Here is an 18,028-nt window from a genome sequence, read left to right as displayed (position 1 = left end):
GGGGGGGCACCTACATGTGGGTACAATGGGTTTCAGGTGGGTTTTGGAGGGCTCCCATTTACCACCACAAGTGTAACAGGTAGGGGGGTGATGGGCCTGGGTCCGCCTGCCTGAAGTGCACTGCAGTACCCACTAAAAAGTGCTCCGGGGACCTGCATAGTGCTGTGATGGAGCTGGTATGACATTTGAGGCTGGCACAAAAATATTTATATATATTTGTTTTTGTGTGGGAGGGGGTTGGTGACCACTGGGGGAGAAAGGGGAGGTGATCCCCGATTCCCTCCGGTGGTCATCTGGTCAGTTGGGGCACTTTTTTGAGGCTTGGTCCTAAAAATAAATGGACCAAGTAAAGCCGGTCAAGTGCTCGTCAGAGCCAGCCTTCTTTTTTCCATTATCGGCCGAAGCCGTCCATCTCGTAACCACGCCCCGTCCCGCCTTCGGTGCCCTACTGACACGCCCCCTTTAACTTTGGCTGGCCCTTTGAAGGAAAGCAGTTGAAGCCGGCTAAAATCGGCTTTCGATTATATCGATTTGGCCGGCTTTAGGAGAAGGCTGGCCATCTCCCGATTTGTGTCAGAAGATGGCCGGCCTTCTCCTTCAAAAATAAGCAGGATAGTAACATAATAGATGTTGGCAGAAAAAGACAAGTACAGTCCATTCAGTCTGACTAACAAGATAAAACTCATTGCATAAGGAATGATGTGATACTTCATATGTATGCCTGATCTTGATTTGCCCTTGTCATTTTCAGGGTATAGACTGTAGAAGTCTGCATGGCACTGTCCTTGTTCTCCAACTTCTGAAGTTGTTATCGAAGCTCTATTCCAGCCCATCCAAATCTGTCCAACTGTGATCAGGGCACAGATCGTAGAAGTCTGCCCAGTAGTGGCCTTGTTCTCTAATTTCTGAAGCTGAATCTATCCAGCCATGATCAGGGCACAGACTGTAGAAGTCTGCCCAGCACTGGCTTTGCTTCCTAATTATTGGGGTTGCCACCCAATCAACGCTAAGCTTCTTTGGATCCATTCCTTCTAACTGGATTCCTTTGTGTTTATCTCACACACTTTTGAATTCCATTACCATTTTCATCTCCACCACCTCCTGTGTGTGTGTGTGTGGGGGGGGGGGGGGGGGGGGGGGGGGGATTCCAGGTATCTACCACACTCTCTGTGAAAAAGTACTTCCTGACATTATTCCTGAGTGGGCCCCTTTCAACCTCAATTCATATCCTCTAGTTCTACCACCTTCCCGTCTCTGGAAAAGGTTTGCGGAGTAATACCTTTCAAATATTTGAACATCTGCATCATATCACCCCTGTCTCTCCTTTCCTCCAGGGTATACATGTTCAGGTTATCAAGTCTGTCCTTATATGTCTTGCTATGCAAACCCCATACCATCAACCGCTTCAAGTCTTTTTAAGTAGGATGTGCAACCACTTTTTGTGTCTCGCTGCACCGCCATTTGCTCGTTGAAGAGAAGGAATTGTGTATTCCTCAGTGCTATATCTCTCAGTGTGTTAACCACCTAAACACTGAATATACCTTTGGAAGAAGGAATTGTGTATTCCTTAGTGCTTTTTCTCCCAGTGTGTTAACCACCCAAACACTGAATATACCTTTGGAAGACTCCTGAAGAAGGCGCTACGGCGCTGAAACACAGCTGTGTTGAGTCAACCATTTGCAATAAATATCATTGTTTAATTAAATCATACGTTCCCCCCCCCCCCCCCCATTGTTTAGATAGAGCCTATCTTCCCCACCCTTTCTCTGTTCCCTCCTATTTGTCTTGTGGGGATTAAGTGCACCTCCACACTTTGTGTGGCGTTTCTCTGTGCAGTAAAAATTAAACATAGAAATCTAGTAAGTTATAATAAACATAGAAGCCCTTTTACTAAGCTGCGTTAGGTGCTTTCATGTGCTTAACATAGCTTAAAAAGGCATACTGCAGGATAAGCACAGGGAAAAAGGAGATCAAAAGCCTCATGGGTAACAGCCAGTGGAGAATGAAGTGACATCATAAAAGGGTAGCCAAAGAGTCGAAACGGCTGTGTTTCAGCATAAGTGCCTGTGTCAGAAGTCCATTTTTCAAATATGCAGTGAATTCTAATATAAATAGTAGTTCACTATTGGCAAACAAAAGGCAGGATTATGCCCAGGTAGACATCTACGAATCTGAAATCTGGCAAATACTTTATGCCATGTTGAGTCACAGTTATGAGTTGTATTTACACAACCCAGCATTTTAAAATGTTCCAGAGCCTGTTCAATAGTGGGTGAGTCAACATCCTCAGGCATGCCATATAGCAAGAGTGCATGAAGTGAACTCACCCTTGCAGCATTACACCAATTTTTCAAAAGTAACATTTCCTTAATATCCATTTTTCCACAATGTGCCAGTCTTTACCCCAAACTTGGGATCCCAGCAGTGCCTCCAAAATGTTATGTAATGCCCCCTTGTGGCGCCTCTGGATTCAGGCCCTGACCTGGATGGAGTGCCCCTTGGGCAGGCTCCATTAGTCCCTTGTGTGGTTGATGTCTGTTGTCTCCATCTGGGGAAGAAAAGTGCTAATGAGTGGGATTAACCACCCTTTCCCCCAGGAAAAATCCAAAGAAATTGCTGTGAACAAAGTTGTCCAAAGATTTAACAGTTTTAATGAACTATATATAGGTTTTGCTATACAATTATATAAAGGCTCTGAAAGATTAGCAATGTTTAGAACTTTGTTTTGAGTTAACCACTGAAATGCATCGATGACTATAATCCATATACCACACAGTCTAATACCAACACTCTTAACCAATTACTTTTTCCTATAACCAGTGCTCTGTTAACCAATTAGTCCAGCATTCTTTTAACCCATTAGTTCTTTTGCCTAAGCAGCATTCCTAACTCCTTTCTTCCTCTCAAGGCTGAATCTCTACGTAGGCATAGCAGTGTGGCCTGGGATCCACCCCTTACTCCATCCTTGTGTCCTTCCAGGGGTTCATCCCCACCAATTCCCCAAGTTTCACCCTCCTGCTGGAGTACTCTGGGCATTGTGGCTGCTAACCTCCAATAGGGACTGAGTTGGATTGGTTGGGCCAGTTCCAGCTGCCAAACATCAAGTACTGATTGCGCCCCCTGGAGCTGTCTCCTCCACTCTAGTGAGCCCCTTGTGCTGAACCATACTGACCGCACCATGGAAGCTTTCTGCCACTGGGCATTGGGCACCCCCCAGTGCCTCAAGGCTTTGCCTGGAGTTGGCTCCCAGGGACCAATATGCCTCAAGCCCACTTCCAAGTGCCTCCTCTGTTGCTGGACCTCAAGTCCAATTGGGTTCCCGAGGCCTTCTGCCTCACCCTGAGCCACTCCCAATGGTCACTGGTTTTCCCATCTTCCAGCAGTACCAGGGTTTTCCCAACAGAGGGCAACCTCCCAGCTCAGCCAAAAGGCCAAGCACAGAATCTCTGACTATAAAAGACTTGAAGACCCAGACCACTGTTCCCAGTAAAAAGGTTACTGTCAGTATGTTACTATTTTATTATGGTATGTTTTCTGATCCTCCCCCCACCATAAGCTTTAGCTATCCTTTGTGTATTTACATTATTAAACCCTTTACATTTTATCCCTTTAATGGATAATATCTCCCAAAGTGTGTAAATGTGGTTCCATCTGTCTGCTTGTCTTTCCTCCAGTGAATAATTAACATAAGGTGTTTCTCACCTCCCTCTCTGCTGAGCTCAGCCATGTAACACTTCATTGAATTGATATATTTCTACTGTAGGGTAGCTGCCAAGGCAAAATGAGAGCTAAAAACTGCTCTTATTTTCTCAATACAATACAGACACAGAAAATTTGCTTTTGAAACTCACTGTGACCAAAGATCTCCTCTCCCCCCCCCCCCCAATTTCTCATTATACCTTCCCTTTGAATGGAGTGGGGGAGAGATTCACTCTAGAATTAGTTGCAGGCCCATTGAGTAGGAAAAACAGATGGAAAGTGATCTGTTCTCTCAGCTCCAACCCCCGTCGTCTCTTCGCCACCCTTAACTCCCTCCTCAAAGTGCCATCCGCTCCTACTCCCCCTCGCTCTTTCCTCAATCACTGGCCGATTACTTTCGCGACAAGGTGCAAAAGATCAACCTTGAGTTTACTACCAAACCATCTTCTCCTCTTCACCCTTCAACCCTCTCCCTCGACCAACCAACCCAGACCTCTTTCTCCTCCTTTCCTGACATCACCGAGGAGGAAACCGCTCGCCTTCTTTCCTCCTCGAAAAGTACCACCTGTTCCTCTGATCCCATCCCCACAAACTTACTTAACACCATCTCTCATACTGTCACCCCCTCCATCTGTCATATCCTCAATCTCTCTCTCTCCACTGCAACTGTCCCTGACACCTTCAAGCACGCCGTAGTCACACCTCTCCTCAAAAAACCATCACTTGACCCTACCTGTCCCTCCCACTACCGCCCCATCTCCCTCCTACCCTTCCTCTCCAAAATACTTGAGCATGCCGTTCACAGCTGCTGCCTTGATTTTCTCTCCTCTCATGCCATCCTCGATCCATTTCAATCCGGTTTTCGCCCTCTACACTCGACAGAAACAGCACTCTCTAAAGTCTGTAATGACCTGTTTCTTGTCAAATCCAGAGGCCACTACTCCATCCTCATCCTCCTCAATCTATCCGCCGCTTTTGAAACTGTCAATCTTGATTTACTCCTTGCCACACTGTCCTCATTCGGGTTCCAGGGCCCTGTCCTCTCCTGGTTCTCCTCCTATCTCTCCCACCGCACCTTCAGAGTTCACTCTCATGGATCTTCCTCCACCCCCATCCCGCTATCTGTTGGTGTTCCCCAGGGATCTGTCCTTGGACCCCTTCTCTTCTCAATCTACACCTCTTCCCTGGGCTCCCTCATCTCATGGCTTCCAGTATCATCTCTATGTGGATGACACCCAGCTGTATCTCTCCACACCAGACATCACCGCGGAGACCCAGGCAAAGGTATCGGCCTGCTTAACCGACATTGCTACATGGATGTCCAACCGCCACCTGAAACTGAACATGTCCAAGACTGAGCTCATCGTCTTTCCACCAAAACCCACTTCTCCTCTTCCTCCACTTTCTATCTCAGTTGACAACACCCTCATCCTCCCCGTCTCATCTGCCCGCAACCTCGGAGTCATCTTCGATTCCTCCCTCTCCTTCTCGGCACACATCCAGCAGATAGCCAAGACCTGTCGCTTCTTCCTCTTCAACATCAGCAAAATTCGCCCTTTCCTCTCTGAACACACCACCCGAACTCTCGTCCACGCTCTCATTACCTCTCGCCTTGACTACTGCAACTTACTCCTCACCGGACTCCCACTTAGCCATCTGTTCAGAACTCTGCTGCAAGTCTTATATTCCGCCAGAACTGATATACTCATATCACCCCTCTTCTCAGGTCACTTCACTGGCTTCCAATCCGATACCGCATTCAGTTCAAGCTTCTCCTTCTTACCTACAAATGTACTCAGTCTGCTGCCCCTCACTACCTCTCTACCCTTATCTCCCCTTATGTTCCCACCCAAAATCTCCGTTCACAGGACAAATCCCTCCTCTCAGTACCCTTCTCCACCACTGCCAACTCCAGGCTCCGCCCATTCTGCCTCGCCTCACCCTATGCCTGGAACAACCTTCCTGAGCCCTTACGTCAAGCCCCCTCCCTGCCCATCTTCAAGTCTTTGCTTAAAGCCCACCTCTTCAATGCTGCTTTCGGCACCTAACTCTTACCTTCAGGATATCCAGACTGCCCCAATTTGACTGCCTCTATCGAACTGACTATTCACTTGTCCTTTAGATTGTAAGCTCTTTGAGCAGGGACTGTCCTTTTATGTTAAATTGTACAGCGCTGCGTAACCCTAGTAGCGCTTTAGAAATGTTAAGTAGTAGTAGTAGTAGTAGTTGAGTCCTGTTTAGCATTAGTATTTGGCAAGCTAGGATGAACACATAATTTGGATCTATGGGTACAAAGCTGCGGTATTTCCCAAGACTTGATCCTTTCACTTCTTTATTTAAACCTGCATGTATGCTCCTTTTGTTTATGCAGAGGGTATTCAAATGTATGTCAGTTTGTGTAAGAAAGAGGATAAACAACACATTCTTCCTGTTTCAATTTAGAGCAAAAGTGGATTTTTAGGAATAGATTACTGCTGAGTCTTCAGAAAAGTTAACCATGAACTGGCCCACTACTGGGCCATAATCAATGCCTACATACCAAGCTGGAAGTTAAAATTTTTAGTCATGTTCAACTATAACTCAAATTTAAATATGTACACATAGATTAATAAAGGAGTCATCTGACTTCTGTATGAAGAGGGAAAGAGAAAACCTGGGATGTGGTCTGGCACTCATCCAGCAGCAGGCCCAAAAGGACCGATTGAGCATTAGGAAGTCACCCTGTTCCCTGCTCATGTCATGTCATGTGAGGAGTGAAAAAAGGAATGAGTGGTGGATTTTTTATTTATTATTTATTTAAAACAATTATAGCCTGCTATTTCTCACAATTCAAAGCAGATAACAATTAATATACACAATCAACAGCATAGCACCCACTACAGCAAAACAACACAAATGCAACTGAACTTTAAAAACATAAATTCACAATTTAAATTCCATTGAAAGCAAGCATAATACTGTGACTTACACTGGAAGAAGTACATTTTCAGCCATTTGCAGCTAGCAAATACTTGTTGGTGCAGCCATTTGCTAAACAGAAATATGCTTGGGTGTAACTCAGCTGGAAGTGCATTCCATAAAAACGGGCTTGCTACTGAACAAAAATGGGAGCAAGTTTTATTTAAGAAGAGTTTTTGGAAAGTAGATATATCCATCAAACAATGATTCTCAGATCTCAAAGATCTAGGAGGCTGATAAGGCCTCAACAGTGAGGCAGTGGCTACAGGTGTCTCATTACAAAAGGCTTTATGCACTGAGGGAGGTCTTTTACTATGCCATGGTAGCATTTTTAGCTTGCGGTAGACATCAGGTGGTGGTAAACGCTGAGATGCCAGCCGATTTCTACCTCAAGGTTATAGTTATAATTGAACATGACTACATTTTTAACTTCATTTATCATCATTTATCATTTATTTATTTTATATACCGTTTCTTATTGCTGTTGCAAAACAGAATGGTTTACATTAAAAAAAAATATATATATATAACTCATAGAAACAAGTAGAAACTCCAATCATTGATAGAAAAGCACAGCAAGCCATAAATGACAAAGAAGGACATAACTAATAAAAACACAATTAACTAAATTAAATACAGTTTAGCCTAAACCTTTACACCTTCCCTACTCTCATAGGTTCTGTTCAATAAAGTTTGTGGAAAAAAAAGTTTTCGAAAGTGAATGTAGAAATTATCTAATCTAATCTCTTTTGGAAGTCCGTTCCAGAGAGTGGGAGACAGAAAAAAGAACGCCGATGCACGCGTAGATTCCCATTGGGCCTTAGCAGGCGGAGGAATGACTAACCTATTATCTGTTAGTGATCTAAGAGTCTGCACAGGAGAATAAGGAATCATCAGATTGGATAAATAACTAGGAATAAGTGAATGAAATGCATTATGCGTCAAAGCGAGTACCTTAAATTTGACTATTGCTTCATTCGGAAGCCAATGAAGTTGGTTTAATAGTTTAGATTTTTTTTTTGTGTGTGTGTTCTTTGTTTCAGTATGCTCTTTGACTTTAAAAGATGTAATCTCCTTCTCAGTTTTTGAGTTCTCACCTTCTGTGTGCTATTTATAATTTATTACATTTCTGGAACAAATGACAAGAAATGCAACAAATCTTGAAACATACCTACCTCATACAAATAGAAAAAAAAAGGAAGCATATCATACGTACCATACCTGTTGCTCAATGTATATACCCTCTGTTCATTAAAGGGCCTTTACTAAGCTGTTCTAAGAACTGGGCTTAGTAAATTCTTATGTGTGCTAAGCCCATTTCTAGCATGGCTGTATGTTTGGCCTTTTTCTATTTCTTGAATATACGACCGTGTGCTAACCAGTGGCGTAGCCAGACCTGACTTTTTGGGTGGGCCTAGAGCTAATATGGATGGGCACTATATGGCTGATATTCATCCACTAGTGGGCAGTGTGGTTAAAGTCTGCTGCCAGTGCTGAATTCCTAAATTCAATGCCACACCGTATCCAGTGATCAGCATTGAATTTCCAGTGTCATTTATGGCCACCAGAACTTAACCAGTTAAGCCAGTATTCAGTACTAGCAGTTAAAGACAGTACCACATAAATAGCAGTCCTATTTAAACACTGAGTATCAGTGATATAGCCAATTAGCCGCTATGAGTTAAAGGTGAATACTGAGCGGAGATAACCGGTTATCTCCCTCTGAATATTTGCAGTTAGCCGGTTAAATGCTATTTAAGCAGTGGTTGCTGCTGAGTGGTTAAATAGCGCTGAATATCGGGAGGTATATATAGAGGTTAGTGTTTCTTGGGGTACTGCTAATAATGATTTAGAATACACTTGATGATGGATTTCTACGAAAATAGTCTGCCCAACAGCTGTCCCGCATCAGCATAAACCACATACTGTCACACTGTCAATATCAAGATTTTTTTACAACCTACTGTGAAATCTGTAGCATACAGAACATAACTAGAATGTTTCCTCTTACATCTTTCCATTGAAAAAATGTATTTCAAACTCTGGTAGCACCCCAATAATAGCAACACAAAATCCCTTCACTGCCAGATATTTTGGAGGTCTTTTACTAACAATTAGCTCTTGTTATTTCTCATAGGACTCATTTTACTCCTATGAGCCCTGCAGCAGAAAACATGTGCTATTCATTAGTAAAAGACCCCTTTTGTGAAGTATCACTAAATCCTGCAAAGTTCTGAGCCTATGCCAGGGGCGTAGCCAGACTTCGGTGGGAGGGGGGTCCAGAGCCTGAGGGGAGGGGGCACATTTTACCCCCCCCCCCCGCCACCGCCCCCCTCCATCTTTGCTGACCCCCCTCCCACCGCAAACCCTCCCCTGCCGCCGCCTACCTTCGCTGTTGCTGGCGGGGGACCCCAATCCCCGCCAGCCGACGTCCTCTTCATCCTGCTGCAGTCGAAAAAGTCTTCTTCCTTCTGTTGCATGCTGACGTCCTGCACGTTGTACGTGCAGGACGTCAGACTCAGAGAACTGAATGTTCTGTTCTCTGAGTCTGACGTCCTGCACGTACAACGTGCAGGACGTCAGCATGCAACAGAAGGAAGAAGACTTTTTTGACTGCAGCAGGACAAAGTGGACGTCGGCTGGTGGGGATTGGGGTCCCCCACCTGCAAAAGTGAAGGTAGGCGGCGGCGGGTTCGCTAGGAGGGGGGTCCAGGCTGAAATCTATGGAGGCCCAGGCCCCATGTAGCTATGCCACTGGTCTATGCTACAAAACTTTAACACCACCAATTCTGAACATACAAATACCAATACCTTTAAAAAGGAGGCAGTGAATATACACAACAGCAATACAAGTCCAGTTGGAAAAGCCAGACAATTCAGGTTCGTATACATCCCCACAATAACCACATGCCAGGAAAATCTCTCACCTTGGTAAAATGAAGAACATAGACAAACCCCTCACCAGTTACAGAATAAAGGGCCAAAACTGTGAAATTGTCCTGGGTAGCCCGTCTCCTTCCTTATCCCCACTCCCCCCCCATCCTTCCCTGTAGACCGGCATCAGCCCTGTCCTGCCCCCTCCCTATTGGCTGGCATCAGCCCTGCCCTCCCCAATCCTCCTCCTCCTCCACCCAGAAGCACCAGATTTAAACAAAACTTTTTCTTTTCTGGGCACTGCAGAGCCAACCTCCCACCAAGAAGACTAACAACATAAATTATAAAACATATTTTTTTAAAATCTGGGCAGTACAAAAGCCCACCAGCATGACACAAACAAACAAAAAAAACAGTTTTATGTGTCATGCTGGTTGGCTCTGCACTGCACAGATTTAAAAAACAAAACAAAAAAAAAACCTGTTTTTTTTTTTTTTTTATAAACCTGGTCAGTGCATACCCCAGCAGCGTTTCCCTGCAGAAATCTATGGTAGTGTCGTCCCCCCCCTCCATGAGGCCCTGATGGGTGTGGTGGAGAGGAGGCCACGGGAAGAGTAGACTTGATGGGGGGGAGAGAGATGCTGTTGTAGTTTCTGGCTGCTGACTCCTGCTTTCTTTTCTCTAGCAGCACGGGGTGGGGCGGGAGGTAGCCGGCTACATTTTAGAACGGCACACAAGGCAGCTCAGAAGTACCAACTCACCAGGCAGGTACAAGGGGGCAGGTGACACTGAAGAGCAGAAGCTAGAAGAACTTCAACCACAACTTCAGCAGCGAAGTTATCTCCCAGCTGCACAGGTCAGATCAAAAGACAACGAAGTTCCAGCATCCGAAGATCCATGGCAGAGGAAATCAGCTGATAGTGCTTGGGGATTCATTCTTCAGACTGCAGCGCGGGGACCAGCCACATGCCCGCTAACAGCTCTGCGCAGCGTTCCGACTCCAAGTCCCGCCCCTTAAGACACAAACTTCCTGTTTCTCTGTATCGGAAACAGGCCATTTGTGTCTTAAGGGGCGGGACTTGGAGTCAGAACGCTGCGCAGAGCTGTTAGCGGGCATGTGGCTGGTCCCCGCACTGCTGAAGCTGCAACAACAGAGGAGGGATACTGGGATAGTGGCTGGTTTTCTGCTGGGTGGGCCCGGGATGAAAATGGGTGGGCCCAGGCCCGCCCAGGCCCACCCGTGGCTACGCCCCTGGTGCTAACGCTAGCATTAGCACGTAGCAATGACAGGGGTGAGAGTGAGGCGAGTTCCAAATGAGCATGGCAGGCAAGCAGTTTCTTGGCAAATAAACTCATTGATGTTTTTACTGCTTGTCTGCCTTGGTCATAGGGAACTCACCTCACTCTCACCCCTGTCCTTGCTGTTGGACTCTTGTGAGACTTGAGAGGACTCCTCCTTGTGTGTGTTTCAAGCATTAGCATGCAGACATTAAAAAAAAAATTAACTCTTGAGTACTTACCCTTTCCTGTTTAGGAGGCTCCCATGTCATGGATGTGCTAATGACAGCATGCTAGCTAATTAGTGTATCCGTGCCCATTCTCTGCCCTAACATGCCTCCTCCAAAAATAAAATACAAAAAATAAATACTGTACGCTTATTGCACAGATGGCAAAACTAAATCAAAATGCTTTAGCACATCCTGTGTTAGACCATTTTTCCTGCATTAGGTGCGCATTAGCATCTAACGCAGCTTATTAAAAGAGCCTCTAACTGCAGAAGTCAGAACGGCAATTATGTTATCAAACCTTTAACTGGGCAATAGCTCTTGACATTGGAAAACTTCACATAGATGAACTGACCCAGTGAACACATAAATTCTGCCATTTACTAGTAATTGATTCAGTGATTGTGATGCTACTGAAGACTGATCTTCTCTTGATCTTTCTTCTGGAGGTTGCAGAAAGGAGAGTTTAACTATGGTTTCCCCTGAAAATCTATATAGCTGAGACAGACAACTTGCCACTGTAGCTTCCAGCATGGCAGCCCTTCTCCAGATCTCTAAATTAGATACCTCTGTCGGGGGAACAATGGACACCAAACTCTTGCCACTTGATTGCCATGAGAAGATTACAGGCTTTAAAGCACCTACCTGGGAGCCTTCCTGCATTGACCTGGGAGAAGGGGTATGTCTTTCTTTCAATATAATTTTTTCAACTCCCTCCATACCTGGTACAATCACTTGTGGGACATATTACTCCAGTGGAGTTAGTTCCTTAATATCCTTGATAAAATTAATCTGGGAATAGGACAAAAAAGAGAGAAGAGACAACAGATGATGGAAAAACTGTATGTCACATCAATCGGTCTTTATTAAAATATACAGCCTATGGCAACAAAGGTTTATAATGTAAAATTAAAGTCAATCCGTGGCACAGAGGACTCAACATGACTGTGTTACAGCACTAGCTTGCATCAGGAGTCAACAGTACCAAAACACAGTGGTGATTCTGATGAGCACAAAAAGCCTTGTTGGATAAGCTTGAGTAAAACTTCAAGAAAATAACCTCATGTAGCAAATAGAACAAAGTGTGTCTGTATTATCTTGAGGTTTTACTCAAGCTTATTCTTCAGGTCTCTTCAGGTAGAAGGATCAATGGAGTATCTATTGGGAGATCTGTCTTGGTAATAATACTTCATGAAGGACTTATTTAGATAAAGTGTTTACTTAAAAAACAAGTCCAATCCTATCTTGAAATCTCCCAGTCCATTGTGACATTATTATCCTTTCACTGAAGCAATACACACAGAGCTCTATGCACTAAACATTTTCTCCATAGACTGAAAGTTTTAAAAAGAACTTGAGCAAATAAGTAGGTGTCAAATCAAAAAAACATCATACTAATTAATCAATATATAATTGTGTACAGAACAATAAAATACATAAAAGAAATACATAAATTATATACTAATACTGGTCAGTAAAAATCATAAAAAACATAATCACTGACCAGAAACACATTATATTAAACACAAAAACTAAAATACATAAACAATAAATCACATGTATGTCAAACCAGCTTCAAGGCAATCAATAATGTAAAAAGGTCCATATCTGCATTTGACCTGCTTGTCTATGGAGAAACCCTGTATCTGAATTCAAGAAAGCATGGAACAAGCAAATAGGATCTCTAAGAGAGAGGAAGGGATAGTAGACAGTATGGATGGGCAGAAGGATAGGCCATGTAGTCTTTATCTGCTATCATTTCTATGTTTCTATAAATGGATCAGGTGCCCAACATGTTTTGGCACAAAGCCTGCCTCAAGGGACTTATTAAAATGATGCACCAATACTTAAAAAGGAACAGTTGATGATATACTTCAGATTAGGATACCCTCTGGGGGAAATTAGGGTGCTCAAAATTTGGGATAACATAGATCCTTATTGCACTATTCAGTTATACACTCTGCATCAATCAAGGCATTTAAAACTAGAGAGAACAGTTTTAACCTCTGTGTGGTATAGCTATAGGCCCAAAGTAGGAGAAATCATTTATACTGGGCTTCAGTGGCGTAGGAAGGGGGGGCGGTGGGGCGGTCCGCCCCGGGTGCACGCCGCTGGGGGGGGGGTGTCGCTCCGTTGGTTCCTTGCTCCCTCTGCCCCGGAACAGGTTACTTCCTTTTCCGGGGCAGAGAGAGCAAGGAACCAACGGAGCCGACGCAGCTCCCAGCGACGTGGACTCGGGGGCGGATAGGCCCTCCCGCCCGCCTCTCGCTTTTAAATCAATTAAAAATGTGCTCCGGGGGGAGGAGGGTGCGCTCCGGAGGGGGAGTGCGCGCCAAGGGGGGGCGCCGTGCTGCACCCGGGGGGGGGGGCGCAGCAGCGACCCACCCCGGGTGTCAGCCGCCCTCGCTACGGCACTGCTGGGCTTCTTAAATATATCTTACAGATCCCACAATCAGTTGGGTTTCCAAAGGGTGGAGAGGTGGAGGGGGGGGGGGTGAAGGAAGGGCTTAGGAAGAGAAAACAAATGTCTGGAGGGATGAGCAAGAAGAGGGGAATAGTGACAGAAATTAACAAGTGTGATGATGAAAGATCCTTTTGAGATAGAGAGGGGTGATGGGAAGAGGGGAGGGTGTCTGAAGGATGAGATGGAGATATGGTATGAAGGATCTAGAAAAGCTAGAAAGGGATTGAGAGAGAGTGTGCAAAGGGACAAGGAACTGTGGAAGCCAGGGTGAAAGGTTGTGGAAACGGGACTGGACAGGAAATGAAATGAGACAACAGGAAGCTAGGCATAGGTAAGAGAAGAAAGAGGTTGGATTGGCAGGAGCTGGGGCTGGTGAGAGAATGAGATTCAGTAGAAGGTAGGAGGGTGCAAGTATAGAGGATGGCAATAGAGGCCTAGAGAATAGATGATGAGGGCCGTAGAGAGCTGAGAAAAAAAGGAGAAGCAGAAGACAGTGGGAGACTGAGGATTGGAGAGTAAAATGAGAGATAAAACTTAATTGGGTTTAAGGATTTATAGCAGTCCTGCTTGTTCTATTTTCCCAACAGTAGATGTGCTCTGGGCCAACTATAGTATTTACAGTGTTATATTTTAATTGGCACAGTTGTTTAGTGTTAGTTTTGGGACTTAGTTACTGCTGTTATAATAAGTTTGCTGTATAGGTTCTGCAAGTCTTTATGCAGGGTTTTGTGTTATTTTGCAAAGTGCCTGGTAGCAGAAGAAGAGTTTTACTGTGGGGTCCATTTACTAAGGTGTGCCGAAAAGTGGCCTGTGCTGGTGTAGATGCGTGTATTGGATGCGTGCAGGTTCATTTTTCAGTGCACCTGCAAAAAAGGCCTTTTTTTTTTTTTTTTTACCAAAAATGGATGTGTGGCAAAATGAAAATTGGTACATGTCCATTCTGGGCCTGAGACCTTACCATCACCCATTGACTTAGCGGTAAGGTCTCACATGTTAACCGGGCAGTAATCGACAGCACACGTACAATGCCGATTACTGCCCAGTTAGTGCCGTGCTCTGGAAATTTTCTGGTGCGCGTAGTGGGCACACGTAAAAAATGAAATTACCACCCAGGCCACGCGGTAGCTGGACTGTAGTTCTGTATTGGTGTGCATAGGCGCCTACGTGGCTTAGTAAAAGGGCCCCTGTGTTTGAACTGACAGCACAATATGAATTTTACTTTGTGTGCTGAATTGTAAGAGGGTGTAATTCTGAATATTTCTTCGTGGTTCAGAAAAAACTGGTCCCACCTCTGGCAATATGCATGAAGTAGATGTACACACAGAAGAACAAAAACCTTTGCAGGCTTGTGATCACATTGGAAACAGCGAAGGTGACTCGAGTGGAAATGCTGGAGAATGCTCTTGAGTACAAAGTTTATTGAGTCTGTTAGTCCATGCAATAAACTTTGTATTAAATATGCATGAAGTATACAGGCCTCACACTGCTTAATTTTAGTACTAGCAATACAATATTTTAATGACATGTGAGGGTTTTTTTTTTAAAATACAAAAGCTGGTATTTTCCATAAATGCTTCAAACATTGCTCCTTCTATTGACCATAATTATCCACAGTTTTTTGAGCAAATTTTGCCCCTCTTACAATTTCCCCTCCCCCCCTTTTACAAAGCCACGTGGTAATGCCGGCACAGTTGCTAACATGGCTTTGTAAAAGGGGGGTAATTAGTAATGTGTATGTCTTAACACTTGCCAAAAAAACCTTTGGAAATGTATTTATTTATTTGCAGAATATGAAAGGCTTTTTACAAAATTTTTTTAACAAGCAAATTTTGTCAGAAGGAATGTCTGTGTGAATAGGCTTTCCAAAGCAAACAGGTTTGCTATTGCTCTGTTGAAAGCCCTGAATAATAAAAACTGGAAGGGACTAACCATGGTAGATAATAAGCCAGCACTTAATGAGAAAGTAACTATTGAGAATTGCTATTATTAACTTAGAATTAGGGCCAAGAACAAACAGAAATGTTACCCATTGTAATTTTCTGCCAGTTGGTATTCAGCCTGCTAACTGGAAAAAGTGAGGTAGTGCCAAATCCGTGGCAGTTTTTAAAGTTTCTCTGGTCTGTTTTCCATGGTATTTAAAAGGAAAATCATCCCTTGCAAACATATTTTGAATTGAAGCATTCCTTTATAGGGGTTAAGGCTTTTCTCTGTAACTGAACATTTTTTTTTTTACTAAAGCAATAATAGGTTTAAGCATTTTATAGGGAAGGATACAACATTTCAATAACAGATAGCACAGTAAATAAAATGTCTAGTCAAAAACAATGGTTGTTGCCCAAACTTAAAGCCCACCTCTTTTCCACTGCCTTTGACTCCTAACCACTACTCACTTGCCCTGTCCTTTAACCTCTCCTATTTATTCCCTTACCCTTTATTTGTTCTGTCTGTTTACCTGTCTTATCTAGATTGTTAGCTCTTTGAGCAGGGACTGTCTCTTTTTGTGTATGATGTACAGCGCTGCGTATGCCTTGTAGCACTACAGAAATGATAAATAGTAGTAGTAGTAGTAGTAGGTTATTGAAAAGTAATGCAACAGTGAAATCTGTTCCCCACAAATGCTAGCTTAGACTTGCACGGGCTTTGCTATCCCTGGTCTCACAGGTTTCCTGTCCCAAACAGCTGTTCTATTTACAACTTGAGCCTCTGCCTTTTATGAGCCTGGAAGGAACATGAGAAAATGGGGATGGGAAGGGGACAGAACCCTTTTTTTTCCTGCATCATCTGCTGTAGCCTCACCTCTTCCATCCTATTCCTATATGAAGAAAGCAGTGAGGAGGGTGAGATTAGAACTGACACTGCAGACAGTATAGGCTAGTGGTTCCCAAAGCTGGTCCTGGAGGCACCCCATCCAGTCAGGATTTCAGTATATCCACAATGAATATTCATGAGATAGATTTGCATGCAATAGAAGCAGTGCATGCAAATCTCTCTACATCGTGGGTATCCTGAAAACCTGACTGGCTGGGGTGCCTCCAGGACCAGGTTTAGGAACCACTGATATAGGCACCTAAAGAGTATGTAGTAAGCTCAAATTCCTTAATGGCAATTATGTGTGTAATTAGCAGCAGCATACGTTCATAATTATGTGCCTAATCTTAGGCCTGAGTACTTACAGTAGGTCAATGGCTGGTGTAAATGCTTGTGCCTAATTGACTATATCCGGTTTGGGATGGTGTCTTTCATACTTTGAAAAAGGACTCAAGTAAAGGGCCATTACAGATATTTTTCAAGGTTTAAATTTGGGTACCTTGAAACAGCATTAGTGAAACAAGGTCCATGTCAAGACCCAAGAGAATGTTGGGGTCTGCTTATGATTATCACACATTAGAAAATCATCCCATGAAAGCTTACCCCCAACTGACTACTTCTGGAACACTCACATCCTTGGGTTTTTCTTACACTAAGACAACAAATAATACTTACTTACTCAGAAGTGAAATAAAAGGAAGTTTATTCTGGAAACAAGTCAATAGTGGCTCAAGCAGAGGCTTACAGAAAGTCTGAAATGCAGAAAAGAAATTATTAGAGAGACCGCCTTGTCTCCAAGCCAGTTCACTGCCTTGGGAACAAAGAAGCCCCCAAACGCAAGTCTGTCACTCATATTTATATAATACATTTTATACAATAATCCAGAAACTAATTACCATCTTAGCACATCCCACTAACCAATCATCTACCTTCTTATTCCACCCACATCTGACTTCTATCCTATCAATTATCAGTTCATACCATAATTCTTAGAATAGCAGTTACGCCTCTCCACCTGACCCTTAGTCATAAAGCCATGCTATCTTCACCCACCTACTAGAAAGTTTTCTCCCACCATACCTTTTGTCACAAGTCCCATGCCCCCTCCTCATGCTACTTCAGCAGTTTTTTGTATCACATATCCAATCTATAACTATTATTTTTGCTGTACCAGTTGACCTTGTGGTTGAGCTAGCAGAATGTTCCAACTTCCCCTTTTCACTATCTAGATATAATGTGGTTTCAAACTGTATAGAACACAGGAAATCTGACCCAAAGATTAATACAAATCCAAATATCCATTAAAGTTATCTTAATTACATTGGACCACTCTATGTATTTATCTACTATAAGCTTGTAACAAAGTTCACAATCAATACATTCTTAAGCTGTCTTGTACAGTATCTGGCTCTAGACATAACCTTAACATTGGTCAGCAAAAATACAGAAAAAAACAGGTTTTTTAAATTTCATTCTCGTGATGCACCTCCCTCCCCAAGATCTTCAATAACCATCTCCACACCCACACACATCTGTGTTTCAGTGAAGGGCCCACTTCCCTTTCTCCCATCGCTTGCCCAACAAATCACGCTAAATGTGTAAACATGTTTTGAGGTCCAGTGTAGTAAGGAGGAGTGTGGGCCACATGGCTGTACATGCATAAAGTCACAAGGCCACCCTGCAGCCTGATCTAGTTAGAAAGGATTGAAAACAGCACACA

At 43.7% G+C, this 18,028-nt stretch overlaps 1 long non-coding RNA gene across 1 annotated transcript in view; it reads right to left on the bottom strand.

Annotated features, from left to right (window-relative positions):
- Nucleotides 1–11,713: 11,713 nt before the first annotated feature.
- LOC115471197 overlaps nucleotides 11,714–18,028 on the bottom strand; it is a 54,438-nt gene continuing 48,123 nt past the window's right edge. Inside the window, exons 4-5 of the long non-coding RNA XR_003942296.1 lie at nucleotides 16,984–17,060; nucleotides 11,714–11,828 (exon numbers count right to left, since the gene is read on the bottom strand). This is a non-coding gene — a long non-coding RNA (uncharacterized LOC115471197). The remainder of the gene's footprint in view (nucleotides 11,829–16,983; nucleotides 17,061–18,028) is intronic.

Source organism: Microcaecilia unicolor, chromosome 5 (assembly GCF_901765095.1).
Source record: "Microcaecilia unicolor chromosome 5, aMicUni1.1, whole genome shotgun sequence".
Lineage (NCBI taxonomy): Eukaryota > Metazoa > Chordata > Amphibia > Gymnophiona > Siphonopidae > Microcaecilia > Microcaecilia unicolor.
The sequence above is the reverse complement of the archived record's forward strand: the minus strand, read 5'-3'. Positions and strand labels throughout refer to the sequence as shown.